Below are 15,185 nucleotides of genomic sequence, written 5' to 3' on the forward strand. Positions count from 1 at the left end.
AACATCTTTATCTAAACTACAGTCTAGAAGATTTTATATCAAGACAGGATTGTGTTCTTTGCAAAGGAATTCAATTTAATTAATTATAGTCTTTCCTATTTGACAACTGCACCCACCTAAACTGTGATTTGGATTTGATTGTGATATATTGTGCCGCAATAGCCGGACCTGTCACTCTAATTACGATATTGATGTATTGTTCAATATATGGAACCTGAAACAATATTTTTTGGGGGTCAATATTTATACATTTTGGACTTTTTCTTTGCACTACTGGGACCTTTGTGTTTTTTTATTATAAGATGAGATTTGAGTTGTAAAATTTTGAATTAATAACTTCTATGACTCTTTACAAATGCACACCAAGTACTTGAGTGTTTCATTCTGCTATTTGCCAAGTATTGAGTGCATAGAAATGAACTTTTCAGAAGCTTGATATTTCTGTTTAAAATATCCTTTTTCATCTTATATAATATTCAGATTTTCACACTGAATCTTGGGTTTTCATTATCTGTAAGCTACAATCTTCAAAATATCAAGAAATGAAGGCAAGAAAGCTTCACTCTGTATGGCATGAGTCTATATAATATATGGGTTTATTTGGGTTCTGAAATGCATGACAAAAAATATGAATTTTTCATGATTTTCTATTTTTCTTTAAATATACCTGTATATCACACTTGAGAATTTGTTATAATGACAGGTCTGGCCCTAGCCTTGTTATTTGTGCGTTGGCTGAGCTGTTGAAATCTCCCTGTAGCAAGCAGCAGCATCGGATGGGTTCAGCTTCTCAAACTTAACAGCTGTGGTCACACTCCTCCCACACCGCCTTTAAGAGCAAAACCAACAAACCCAACAGCTACAGCCAAAGTTACACTCAGAATTTGAATATAATCCTGGTCCAAGAGGAAAAAAACTGAGCATTTTCTTACTAAGTATCTAAGTCAAATTTGTGGAATACATATTTGTTTTGAAAGGAATACAGTTTTGGTGTCTTTTGTTCCATTTCCATTTGCATGTTCAGATTTTGTCATGTTGGGAATTTCAAAATGGGTCAAATGCAGAAAAATCTCCCCCAGAAATGTTACGTAGGAATAATGCACATTTCATTAACACATGTTTTTTTTTTTTTTTAAGTTTTGAAGTTTGAATTGAAGCTTATAATTTCACTTTCAAGTCAGATACAGGCAGAAATGATGTACATACAGGTAAATCCTAGAGATAGAGGGCCAGTATTTGCCCTTTTAAGCATATCAAATATCATCCATAAATCTCCAGCAGAGGTCGATATTTTGTTTGGCCCAACCAGCAGCCTAAATATGCATGAAAAATATACGCATAAAGTTTTTTTTGAACACTTAAGTTTACTGCGAAATATGACTATGCTGGACTCTAGACATGGGACGGTATAGAAATTTGGTTTTGCGATTATCATGACCAAGATAACTGCAATTAACAAATATTTCACAATAATTATGAAAGTTTCGGACTGTTTAAAAATGTTATAGATATGAATAATGATCATTTGAATATTATCAATAGGTTCCATATTGAAAGAACTGTTATAGTGTTGTACTCTGCTAGTGAAAGAGAAAACAACAATGATCTGGAAGAAAACATTATGGAGAAGTATCATTTTTCCTACACATTCTAGTGATTTATAGCGATTATCAAAATTAAATTAAATGTCCCGTGAAAAATTACTATTGTCAACCCTTTTAATCATGAGAAACGATATCATTATTTATTGTTCCATCCCTACTGAACTCTACACTGTTAGCAGTAAAAGAAGTTTGCAGATGAGTTTGTACTAGATTTTCATTTCGATAATTCGAGAAAAATTACCTAAATCATCCCAAAAATATCAGCAGAGGTCAAATGCATGTTCCCTCACTGTTACCTAGCAACCATACTGGGTCAAACTAAAAACCGCAATAATTAGTTAACAATAAAAATAAATGACCACACCTGCATTTTTTTAAATCAAGGTCTAAGCTTTTCATCACATCAACTGTTTTTGCAAGATGAAAACTTTTCAAAAAGTTGATCTATTACGCAGTTGAATAAAGCACATTTTGGATAATGGTTTAAAGTTGACTATTTGATCATTCGTGGTGGCCTACTGCAATTTATTCATTTCGACATCTGATATTTCTGCATATTCATCGAACTTTTTAAATCAGGGCTGCTCTGAAAAATAATTCGTTTGACCCTTTTAGTAACAGCAAAACATAAATGCCAGCCTCACGTGGACTACAAAACAAAAGCATTAACATATGAGGCCTGGGTGATTTTGACCAAAAATGGATTCATCGATTTTTGGAGGATTTTTCCAACAACGAAAATCTGATCATACTTTGTTCAGTCCATTATAAAAGTTGAGGTTAAGGTTCAATTATCCTACAAGTGGACAGTGGAAGAATGCAATACAAGTTTCTCTTTATTCCTTTTTTTATTCAACTTTTTGCAGCTTTTTGATAGTCTTCTCATTATATGCTGTGTACTTATTATTCTAATATAGCATCTTCAAAACAATTGATTTAACTTACAATATTGTCCACTTCTAATTTGGATATTCACTTGGTTTGACCTAGTTTTTATATCTAGAGTATGCTTCTCCAGTACTTTACAGAGGTGTGTACTCTGGACACTAATCATATCTCCCAGAGTTCAGATGGGCGTGACTGACAGGTTGTTTAGCCAATCAGAGACAAGGCTGGTCTTTCTATATCAAAACAAAGAGATGTTTTTTTTTACAGCGGCCATAAGTGCTGCGATGTAGAGTAAACATCACTTATGTTAATGCTTCTCTATGGCAAAATATCTGTGGAAATGTCTCGCGTATTTTCCACCAGCTTCTTAAATCTGCCCCATCACCAAATCTTCATTCAACAAGGTCGACAAAAGACATATTCTGTCCATGAAGAATTTATCCACAACTATCAAGATAAGAAAGACGAAAACGTAAAGGCGAACAACGACGCATTAGTGAACAACTCCTAAGCAAAACTAACCTCATGATCATGAATAAAACATAAGCAACTTGTTAACTCAGACTGATTCTAAAATGAAAATTAAAAATGAATTTCATGATGTAGATATTTGCATAGACAGAGAGTTGTGCAGTTTATAATGCGAGTCATGCAATCTGTCAACATCTGTAGCATTCAAACTGCACAAATGTCTCTCTCTATGCTGATATTTACATCATGACAATACATCAGTCTGAGTTTACAAGTTACTTATTAACAAATTACGTATTACATCTGTTTTATTCATGACCATGAGGTTAGTTTTGCTCAGGAGTACTTCACTAATGTGTCATCGTTGTTCGCCTTTACGTTTTCGTCTTTCTTACCTTGATAGTTGTGGATAAATACTTCATGCACAGAATATGTCTTTTGTCGACCTTGTTGGATGAAGATTTGGGGACGGTGTAGGCAGATTTATGAAGCTGCTGGAAAATCCATGAGACATTTCGACAGACATAGAAAACCATTAACCAGAAGTCCCACAAACCTACAGCAAGGCACTTCCAGCCATTGTGAAAAAGGTCTATACATTGTTTCCTAGTACTTTTTGTGAGTGCAGTTTTGAGTTATGTACACACAGTTAAAATCTTGGTTGTTTTGATTTTTCAGTTTTCTTTCTCGTGCCATTTTTTCAGCATCAACATAAGGAGAAAGTGCCAGTATCATATGTAGAGTATTCTGTTCAGAGGAGTGGGCGACAACAGAGGCAGCCAACACTACAGAGCGCATGCACATGAAAAACAACACAGGAGATGTCATTGCATTGCCGGGAATGTTCCATGATATGACTTTAAACATTTCCATCTAGCATTTATTCATTACGGGTGTTTCTACAGGTAAGATCTGTGAAGAGGAGGCCCCACTCACAGTAAGAATGCATGCTTTTAACTTTATTTCTGGGCAATAAAAGCACCCATAATCGACCAGGTGCATCTTATACGAGTTTGAGACCATTTTGTGGGACATTACAGGCAAAGCAAGAACATCTTCATGGCAGCGGAATCTGTGTATCATTCGTTCATTTGTTTTTCAATATAAAACCAAAAATAAGAAAACAAAAAAACAACTATTATTTTCATTATTTGTCTCCAAAACCAAAATGAAAAAACGGATAACGATTATTTTTTTCAGTTTTCGATTTTGTGTTTAAATGAATAATGGAAAAAACAAATAACGGTCGTTTCCCATTTCCGTGGCTTAAACTGAAATGCCGGACTGAACCAGGACTGAACCAAGACCGAACCAGGACTAAACTGGTCTGGTCCCGGTCTCAGTCCCAGTCTCAGTCCTGGTCTGGTCCCGGGTCTCAGTCCCGGTCTCAGTTCTGATCCTGTTCCTGGTCTCAGTCCCCGTCTCAGTTCTGGTCTGGTCCCGTTCTCAGTCCCCGTCTCAGTCCTGATCCTGTTCCCGGTCTCAGTCCTGGTCTCAGTCCCTGTCTGAGTCCCGCTCTGGTCCTGGTCTGGTCCTGGTGTCAGTCCTGGTCTGGTCCTGGTTTCAGTCCGGCATCGCAGTTTAAGTCACGTAAATGGGAAAAATCATTATCTGTTTTTTTTCCATTATTCATTTAAACATAAAATCGAAAACTGAAAAAACAAATTGTTATCCTTTTTTTCATTTTGGTTTTGAAAACAAATGGTAAATGGTCACAATTTTCTATAGCGCTTTTCCACCTTCAAGGCACTCAAAGCGCTTTACAACAAGGAACCACTCACCCATTCACACACATATTCACACACCAGTGTACACAGACACAAATAAAGAAGAAAATATGTTGTTTTTTTTTTTTTCATTTTACTATTTTTGGTTTTATCTTGAAAAACGAATGAACGAATGATACACGGATTCAGCAGACCCCCAACCTGAAAAGTTACTAGCACTGCGCACCTTTAATACCTCTGCACATGAAACACCCACACACATGGATAAACATACAGAGATAACACCTTTAACTAGTGCACAGTTTGTTTACTGAAAGAAAAAAACAGCACATCCAGATGAGTGCAAACATGACATCTGCTTCAACCTCTTAATCTGAAAATAGACACTGAGAACGAAAAGTGGGCGTCATGGTGAAAACAATGTGAGCAACAGGAGAGCTTAGCGCGAATGATGTAACGCGGTGTAGAGATACTGACCCTGGTTTAACGGACACACAACCCGACCTGCAGGGATGTAAACAAACTCATGAGAAATAGAGACGCACTCAGAACAATGCACACACAGGAAGGGTAAGAAAGCAAGACAGGCACCACTAAAAAGGATGCAATCATTTCCTACGCATAACACTAAATATGCTGTCTTTTTATGTGCATGTTAGAGTTGTCAAAAGTATCAGAAATCAGATACTAAAACTAACATGCACACAGGTCAAGTTAAGTTATCAGTATTGAGCATTGAATTCCTTAATATTGAAATAAGAGCTTGAAGTTTTTTAACACTAGTATTGATACTTTGCAGTGACATCGCATTGGGGGTGGTGTGTATTTCTACGGTGGAATGTTTCTGTAGTTACCATGGTGATACAATGCACACATTAGCAAACAAAGCCCAAAAATAGTTTTAAATTAGTCCGTAAAATGCAAAATGGATTTAAACAATGCATTTTCAGAAGACTGTGATCAATCTGAGCGTTCATGGTGCTGTTTAAATGTTTGATTTTCAGCAAAAATATGAGAGTGACTAACTGAAAAACTATCTTGTGACTGTAATTTTATGTCAGTTCTTTATGGTCAGACCGTGTTAAAGCGATAAAGCTCAGATTAAAGCCTCAGACAGAGCAGTGCCTACAGTTAGCATCATACTCCCATAACTTAATAATAAATGAAAGATGCAATAATAATTTGTGGGGGTCAATATTTATTGTCTCTTTTCTTTGTATATTTAGAAGCGTTATGTTTATTTATTTCATGATTATTATGACAGGGCAACCAATTACTTTTATGCCATCATTTATTGTCTATATTTATATATATTACTTAAAGGTGCACTGTGTAACTTTTGCTTGTGTCATGGTGATGTTATTGCTTTTCTTGGAATATGTTCTTGATTTATTAGTTAAAATGTGTTTTTATTTCTCAAAATGACCCCAGAGACATGCATTCTTACTGTGCGTGGGCCCACTTCTCCACAGATCTGACCTGTAACTTGGCCTAGTGATGTGGGCTGCTTGTCTCCATGGAGATAGTTAAATTAAATGCCATGCCTATACCTATATATTCTTATATTTTAGAAATCTACAAACAAACAAAAGCTCTGAAATGCACTGGATTCTTGGATCAGTTTCAGTCTTTTCTCAAATGTTAATGGGCTTCAAATATGCACTGTGAGCTGACGCTGCAATTGAACTACAATCAAATTTAAAACTCAGTTTGAATGAACGTAATTAGTAAATACATAAAAACTGATTTAGATCGAACATGTTTGTCAGCTAGTTTGTCAGCTCAGAGTTCAGTATTTTTGTCCATTCTTCTGAAAAAGTTTAAAATGTGAACTTTGAACAGAACAACATTTGTCAGAAAAAAACACTTTTGGAAATTTTTCAGAAATCCTTCAACTCCACAGAGAACAAAATCCAAAATTTAAAACATAAATAGCAAACCTTATCACAATTGTCATTAGATGTTTTGTTGTTGTTGTTGTTGTTGTTTTTAATAGTTTTTTTCTCGAGCTGAAGACAGTAGTAGGTTTGTTATATTCACAATACAATAACAATTAGAATAGTTCTGATGTAATCCTTTGAATCACAGTATATTTTTCTGATATTTGTGCTTCTTTTTCATGAGCAAAACATTTTCTTAGTTATTTCAAACATGGCATTTAAAGCACAATATGTTGATTATTCTTCTAAATTCTAGCATCTTTATCTCATGTCGATGTTTAAAATCTGCTGCTGTGCTGAAATGGGTTTCCAGTGATCTGAATTACCCAGCATGCATTTCATTGTTGTCATGTCTCACACATACTGAGACACATACCAACCACAAGAAAAATGTAGAGCTTCAACTTTTAGTGCACAGAAAAGGGAATATTCAAGTTCTTTTCAAAATTGTATGTAAGAAATCTCTGTTATCTAAACTGTTATTAAAACAAACCAAAAAAAATGGCACGGACATCTAATTATGGTAGAATATTTGTGATGTAATAAACCAACAAATGAAGTTAAAACCAGGGGCAGGTCATGATACTCATGATAATCAATACTAATGCACGTTTGTCAACACTAATTGATCTTGAAAAAACACATGTACAGAAAATTATTTTAGAATGTTCTGTATTAGAACTAAGACCACATAGTCTAAATTAATGAAACTATGATTTTGTACTGAAAATTACATTCTATTATCTAAAAAAAGGCCAAGTGGAGTTTGAAAATGCTGTATCGTGATAACACTAAGGAAGAGGTGCTTCCTATTGTCAAATGTCAAAATGCCAAACTTAAATTCAAACAACAGTTAATCATCTGGAATCCAAACTATGTGGATGTTTTATTTATTTATTTATTTTTAATCAAAACAAAAATAACATTATTTATCGAACGTTTTGTCATGTGCAAAACAGCTAACTCCGCTGAAAGTGCAGCAAAAACCCAATAGTTTCAGGTCGTACACTCAGTTTTACAGCGTATATTCCGAGTTAAACACAACGATTAAACAAACCACTGTTTTCAACCACAAGTTTTCAGTTGGAGACGCGGAGCTTATTATCTGGACATTAAGTGATTTGGGCATTTTCACTTCCCTTTTCTGTATTTTTAGAAGTGACTAGTCTACACAGTGTGCAATTATTTTAGGATTTACGGTAAAGAGAAAAGTTTAGAAGAAGTTACTGATTTTGGTGTTTTCTTTTTCTGTGAACCAAACATTGTTCACTAAAATAGTACAATTCCTTCCTCCGCAGTTTCACATCTGCCCCAAACCACGAGCTTTTACACTGACAAAGGATTGGCTGTAGACTTCTCCTTTAAAGAGACCAGTAAACATGACTGAATTTTGATCTTGCTTAAAGATGCATTGTGTAACTTTTCTGGTAGAGGGTCCATCAAATATTTTTCTCCATGAAGATGTTCTCACTTTGTCTAGAATGTTTCACAGTATGGCATTAAACCTTTCTATTCATGGAGACCAAAGCAGATAAAGTTATAGGTCCGTTGTCTGCGGACAGGCAACCCCACTCACAGCTAGAATGCCTGCTTTTTAAGATTTGAGCTATAAAGCCACTTGTAACTGAATAAATGTAAGTTATAACTGTTTAATGTCATACTATGAAACATTTCAAGCAAAGCAATGACATATACTTAGAAACAAGCAGGTGACGAACCTCCAACTAAGACAGATTTGTAATGATACTGCTATCACAGTTAGTCATGTGGTTGTAATGTTATGTAAAGACGGCTTCAGCTGTGGTCATCTGGGCATTGCTTTTGTGAGCAAGACGTTTCAGCTCCTATCCAGAAGATGCTGTCATGACAACAAACCAAATGCAAATGAAAAAAACAATGTCCAGATGATGCCGTTGATACCCTCTTTACATTGATCCACTCCTGGGTGAATGAGGGATTAATCTCATCGTAATTTATGGCTGGTTATAGGTCAAAGGTCCTATATTAAACTGTGTTGCCTCATCAAAAACATACTTGGAGTTGTGTTGGAGTGAATTGTGAGATGTGCTCTGTTCCACCTCGTGATGTCATGTAGTGGTAGTTTTCAAGAGAATTCCAGGGCTGAAATGATCTAAATTCTTATTGAAGGTGTATGGAGTTAAAAAAGTGGAGCACTTTTTTGCATTACCATGGAACAAGGTGAAACAGTGTTTTCAGTTTGATATAACTCAACTAAATACGCAGGATTTATGTGTGAATGAAACAAAACTTAACTCCATTTGTGTTTTTGATGAGGAAACAACATTATAACATAGGCCAGAAAACAGCATAACTTTACTTAACCACTTCAAACTATTTTAAACTCTGGTTATGCAAACAGTGTGGGTTAATGCAACCGTTATGCAACACAATGTAACGTGGAACTATTTTATTTATTTTTATTATGTATTTATTATGTGATTTGTGTCTGGAGCCACCACAGTGAACAGCTTGGGACTAAAGCAGGCGTGAAAGGCTTCTACCAAGAGAGGTTGTGTTTTGATCACTGCTTCGTTTAAGATCTCTGTTTGAATGTCCTTCCAGCGAAAGATAGACCACAAGCGTTCCCCTGGCGACGAGAGAAAGACAACACTGCGCACCAACTCCAGCCAAAGGCACACAGCAAAAGAGACTGGCAGAGAGGCAGAGAGAGCGAGAGGCGCTGCTTCTCTGCCTCAAGCTGTGAATTCTTTATTATATATGTTATAATGTTGTTTCCTCATCAAAAACATACCAGGAGTTGTTTTGTTTAATTCACACAGATTCAACACACAAATCCTGCATATATTTGGCTGACCTCCAATATTCCAAAGTGAAATTAAACGTTTCAATCTGCGTAGAATCAAGCAGGAGACGCCACCAGGCCAATTTACAGGTGAGATCTAGGCGACCCTAGACTCTCTCTTTCCCCCTCTCTATCTTTTTCTCTCTCTCCTAGGGATGCACAGATTCAGCTTTTTCAGTTTCGATACCAACTTCAATACTACAGATTTAAGTATCTGCCTGTACCCAATATTTACCAATACCAGTGCAGACTGAAAAAAAGCAGTTCTTTAACAAAATAAAATAAGAAAACATTGAACCAAATGTGTTCTGTCACTGTTATGTATCTCTCAGGTAACAAAAGAACCCAGACTTTCTGGACCAACTACCACCATTAAATACTAGGGGTGGGCAAAAATTTTGAAATATTGATATCATGATAATAATGTGATTGTACAGTATTGATATCATGGGCTGCTGTATTGATATATCGCCAAAAGTATTTTTGGTAACTTTTGGGTTCTGACCGCGTGGCAGTTTTGTTGCTTATTTAGTGGAAGTTTATGCAATAGACTTGACATACTTACTGTTATGATCATTAACATAAACGAATTTCATATTAACTTTGAACAGGCGGTGGTTTAACAAAGAAATATTGTTGTTAAAAAGTATTTGTTCTTCAAAATAGTGATAATATCGTATCATGAGCCATGTATAGAGTATCGTATCAAATCGTGAGGAACCCTGAGATTCCTTAGCCAGACTGGCACCACCTAGTGCCTCCGCTCAATTTCATTTCTCTCCAGCGACTAGGTCAGGAATCAGAATACACTAGACGGTTTGCAAGAACCTTGGAAGTGTGAGTCCAGGCACCAGCCAATCAGCGAAGAGCCATACATTCTGTGTTGGCAACAATTCCCAAGATCGAGGATTTAAAGTTGGGACAAAGAGAATGTTTGTTGAATTTTATCAAGAGGAAAGACGTTATTGCCCTTCGTCCTATGGGATTAGGGAAAAGCTTAATATACTAGTTAGCCCTGTTAGTGGCGCATTACATACGTCACGACCAAATAGCAGTGATTAATTAAATGAAAAAAGTACCCGCCTACTGTCGAGCAAACGAATTCTAATGCTGCGAGGTCAGATGGTTTGCAAGAAGTAAAACCGGCTGAGGAATTAGGCTAGCGATTCCCAGCCCTACTTAAAAATTTGTTATGGTGACAGGCCTACTCTCTCCCTCCCTCTGTCCTAACTGCCCCCCTCTTTCTCCCGTCACCCTGAAACAATATGTGATCGATCTCACAGCGGAGACTGGCCCCTGAAAAGCTGAGTCAAGCCAAGCGTCCAGTTGCTGCCAGAACCTTTGTCTGAACTGAATGACAAAACAGACCACGGCCGCTCACATGCAGGGAGCCAGTTAGATCTGGAGCAGTGATCTGGTGTACAATTACCTTTAGTGGGGACAGTGTTTATCTGTAACTGAAACTAAAAACTGAAAATACAGAGGGTAAACTAGGAATGGAGCAGATTAGCTGCTTCTTAACTAGTGCTCTCAGTCAAATCGAAATCACAGTTTGAATGGACGCAGTTTGCAAATCGTAAATACTGCGCTTTTTGAAGCATCATAATTTCCTCCATAAACAAAAAAATATTCATATTCTGCATCAAAAGTGCTAATCCTGTACTTTTGATGTGGTTTGGAGCGGATGTTCTGAAATGTGATTCTTGGATTAGTTTGTCAGTTCATATTTCAGTCATATTTCAGTCAATTCTTCTGGACACTTTTAAAATGTAAACTTTAAACGGGAATACAAAATGGATAACTGGGATATACATATTTATATTAATTTGGTAAACATACAGACATATTTTAGCCTCATCTTCTATTACAATTTTCATTTATGATAAATCCGATGCACTGCCAACTATAAACATTGCAGCCAAATATCAGCTCGACTGTCAATATCAGGCCAATATGTCGTCAACAATCTCTGGGGGTGTGATGCTAACTGTAGGCGTGCTCCGTCTGAGGCTTTGTTACACTTTAATCTGAGCTTTATTTTAACACAATTTGACCATAAAGAACTGACAAAGCTGGAACTACAACAGGTGGGATGATTGATGATATGATGCATTAGCGAAAACTGTTTTTTCAGTTAGTAGCTCTCATCTTGTACATGGGGGGAAACAGGGAGGGCGTTCAGTCCACGGAAAAAGGAACATACAGAGCAAAATGCGAGAAATAAACAGCGAAGGCGTGCACACAAGCAACAAAACACAAAGCAGAACAGGAACAACTCAAATCAGCCACCTCTGACCACTGTAAAAGAGAGAACCATATTATGGACTGGGACAGAGCAAACATTACTGGGACAGAGGAAAACAAACGTTGTTGGATTAAAGAAGCAGTCAAAATACAGAAGTATAAACCGGGACGAGGGAGCTTTTTTACTCTCACACACTCGAGATACAGTCCTGAGAAAGTCAGAGTGCAGAGGGCGCTGATGTCCTGCCTCCACCGGTAGGAAGACAGGTCAGAATGTGTTAAAATAAAGTTCAGATTAAGTCTAACTTGTAACAGAGCTTTTTTACAGACTAGTGCTTTCAGTTAGCTTCACACCCCCAAAAAATGTTGATGACATCAGCAGCAAAGTATTAACAGGTAAATGTATTGTTTATTTATTTATTTACATTGACCCATCCTTCAATGTCACTGTAACCTGATAACACTACCTCTATATATATACTGTATATATGTGTGTGGTTTCTAGTATTTTTAATTTGTCCAAATATGAATATGTCCTTGGATTTTGTGCCAGCTTTAAGTGATTATGGTCAAGGACAGAGCTTTCTGCGATCAAACTGAGTCATTTCCAGCTAAAAGAAATGTTAATTGTTTGCACATTTTTATAGACCAACAGAATATCACCCCATTTCATTAAAGATGCACTGTGTAACATTTCTAGAGGAGGGTTTGCCACCTGCATGTCTCCATGGAAGTATTATTGCTTTGCCTAGAACTTTCCACAGCATAGATTAAATTTATCTATCACGAGGGAGACAAGCAGGTCACAGCGCTATGCTACATTACATATCAGATCTGTGGAGAGTCGCCCCTAGTCACAGAAAGAATTAATGTATTTTTAAGCAATAGAAACACTAGGTGGATATGTTTAAAGGTGCACTGTGTAACTTTTCTGGAGGAGGGTTCGCCAAAGGCTTTTGAGATGTTATTGCTTTGTCTGGAATGTTTGTCAATATGTCATTAAACCTTTTTATCTTCATGGAAAACAACAACAAACAGACCAAGTTACTGGTCAGATCTGCGGAGAGGCAACCCTGCAGACATTCAAAATGCCTGTTTTTCCAGGTATTCTTAAGCTGTAATTTAAGAAATGTGGAGCTGTTTAATGTCACACTGTGGAACATTTCAAGCACAATAATGACATATTCATCAAAACAAACAGGTGACAGACCCTCAACCAAAAACGTAGTGCACCTTTAATGTGCACTAGGGCTGGGTATCATTAAGAAGTTGCTGATACGATACATATCTCGATACATAGGCCACGATACAATACATATCTCGATACAGTGAACTTTCGATTCGATACGATATGTTTCAAATTGATGCGATATGTAGTTCATCGATATAGTTCAATACAAATAAAGGCTAAATCATGGCTGTGATACTAAAAGTCTTTCTTAAACAACTTCTTATGCAAAGTTCATATGAAACAAAAACATTTTAATCATCAAAACAGTGAAAATGTCAAATGTGTCACACAAACAAGTTTTTCCTTCCTCTGAACAAGCAACAAAAGTGCTCTCTTGGAGATATATCGATACAGCAGCCCACGATATCGATGTATCGTCACATCAAACGATACAATAAATTGATATTTTGATATTTTTGATCACCCCTGATATGCACTAAGTTAGAAATGGAAAAACTTGAGGCCAAGCAATAACATCTCCATGCAGACAAGTAGGTAGCAGACCCTCTACCAGAAAAGTTACGCATTGCATCTTTAATCATATATTATAGCAAATATTTAACAAATTCACCAGTACTTTTGCTGACATAATAAAACACTTAAGTTCAAACTGAAAACTTCCAGGTCTTAAGAAAACAACAGAGCTGTTTCCTCCGCCCTTTGGTAGCTCTCACATAGTCTCTGATCCAAAGCATTCATTCATAAAAGACCCACCCTTTTCCATATCCGCTAGAGCCAGAGCCACGCGGTTGTCACAATGTCTCCTCCACAGAACAGGAAAAAACGCATCAATACTGACACAAACACTTACTGAAGAAGCTGTTATGGTTTTAGTAGGAAATATCGACCTAAACTGGATTCACAGCTGATCACAACAACTCAAACAAAACATACATGTCATTTATAAAATATTAAATAGTTATAACAAACATATTATTTGGTTTTATATATAGATTTAAAATATATGGCCAAGCTTCTTTGCATTATGTCAACAGTTAGTACAATGAGCTGATCAATATTTGAGTTGCATGGCCTACTTTGCAGAGCTTTTAAATTCACAGACTGATAAACTACAAAATTAAAAATAAATCATAGTTTATCCTTAAATATAAAAAATAAGCGTACATTTGCAGTAAATCGTGTTACACTGGACCATATTCTGAACTCTTAAATACAATGCATGCACGCTACACATTTTTAGATCTTACCGTCCAACTCTATTGTGAACAAACAGTATCTTAAACATGGTTTTCAACACAAGCCAGACGGGTTTTTGTGATGTCGTGGCTGAACCCGGTACTTAAAGATAACGCTGTCGGTGCTGTGGAGGTATGCGCGTACGTAACCCTGTGAATGAACGCTGGGACTCTGGGACTAATTCATGAAGTGGACTACAGCCCGAGGTTCGGTTTTGGAAGAACCACGGGCTTGAATCACTGAGCGGATGTGGGCACTTAGCCTACTAACCTTAGCCGCAGCTGGATGTGTCGAAGAAGGGCAACTGTGGATATCCTCCTACGGGCGAAGAAGCGAGGGGCCTGGGAGAGGTCAAGCAACAGTCCGTGCGTGCGTGAGTCGTGATTCGTACCCCAAACCGCTTCAGGACACTGTCATGAACCGTGGGCGAGTGTCGGTGGATGAGAGCGACTGGGCGACTGTCCGTGTGGATGGTATGCCGGATGTGGTGCGATGTCACGGGGTTTGAGAGACCAGGAGAGAGGCTAAAGAGGAGACGAAAAGCCGCGGTGATGAGTCGTGATGCTCCGTGCGCGCTCGCAGTGCCGTGAGTGCTCTGAGGCCGGCGCGCGGTGCCGTGGATCCGCCTTTCCGCTCGCTCTCTCTCTCTCATTCTCTCTCTCTCCTTCTCTCCGTCCCTCCCTCTCTCTCTCTCCCTCTCTCTCTCTCTCTCCCTCCCTCTCTCTGTCTCTCTCTCCCTCCCTCCTTCTCTCTCTCTCTTCTCTCGGTCACGGTGAAACACGTTGTCTGGGTCCAGCACAGATCGTCTGTGGAGACAAGACGATCTGCTACAAGACAATACGCTATTCTTAAAAACAGTCTTTCAATTCTTTGGGCTAGTCAATATAGAAACGATCATATTCAACACTGCATTTACCTTTTGGATATTTTACTGCAAAATACACTGTAATCCTCAATAGAAGAAACATGAAAACCACAAATAAATCAGAATAACAAAATTCGCCAACTCGGAATCTTGATCTATTAAAATAACTAGCTAGAAACACGCTTTGGCGATGT

General features: G+C 37.4%; 1 protein-coding gene across 1 annotated transcript in view; it reads right to left on the bottom strand.

Annotated features, from left to right (window-relative positions):
- LOC110172035 (proliferation and apoptosis adaptor protein 15) overlaps positions 1-14,764 on the bottom strand; it is a 59,089-nt gene extending 44,325 nt beyond the window's left edge. Inside the window, exon 1 of the mRNA XM_020937847.2 lies at positions 14,397-14,764. The gene's annotated coding sequence lies outside the window, so the exon portion shown is untranslated. The remainder of the gene's footprint in view (positions 1-14,396) is intronic.
- Positions 14,765-15,185: the final 421 nt, after the last annotated feature.

The sequence above is a fragment of the Boleophthalmus pectinirostris genome, unplaced genomic scaffold (genome assembly GCF_026225935.1).
Source record: "Boleophthalmus pectinirostris isolate CB_2022bp ecotype Guang Dong unplaced genomic scaffold, ASM2622593v1 HiC_scaffold_20, whole genome shotgun sequence".
In the NCBI taxonomy this organism is placed as follows: Eukaryota; Metazoa; Chordata; class Actinopteri; order Gobiiformes; family Gobiidae; genus Boleophthalmus; species Boleophthalmus pectinirostris.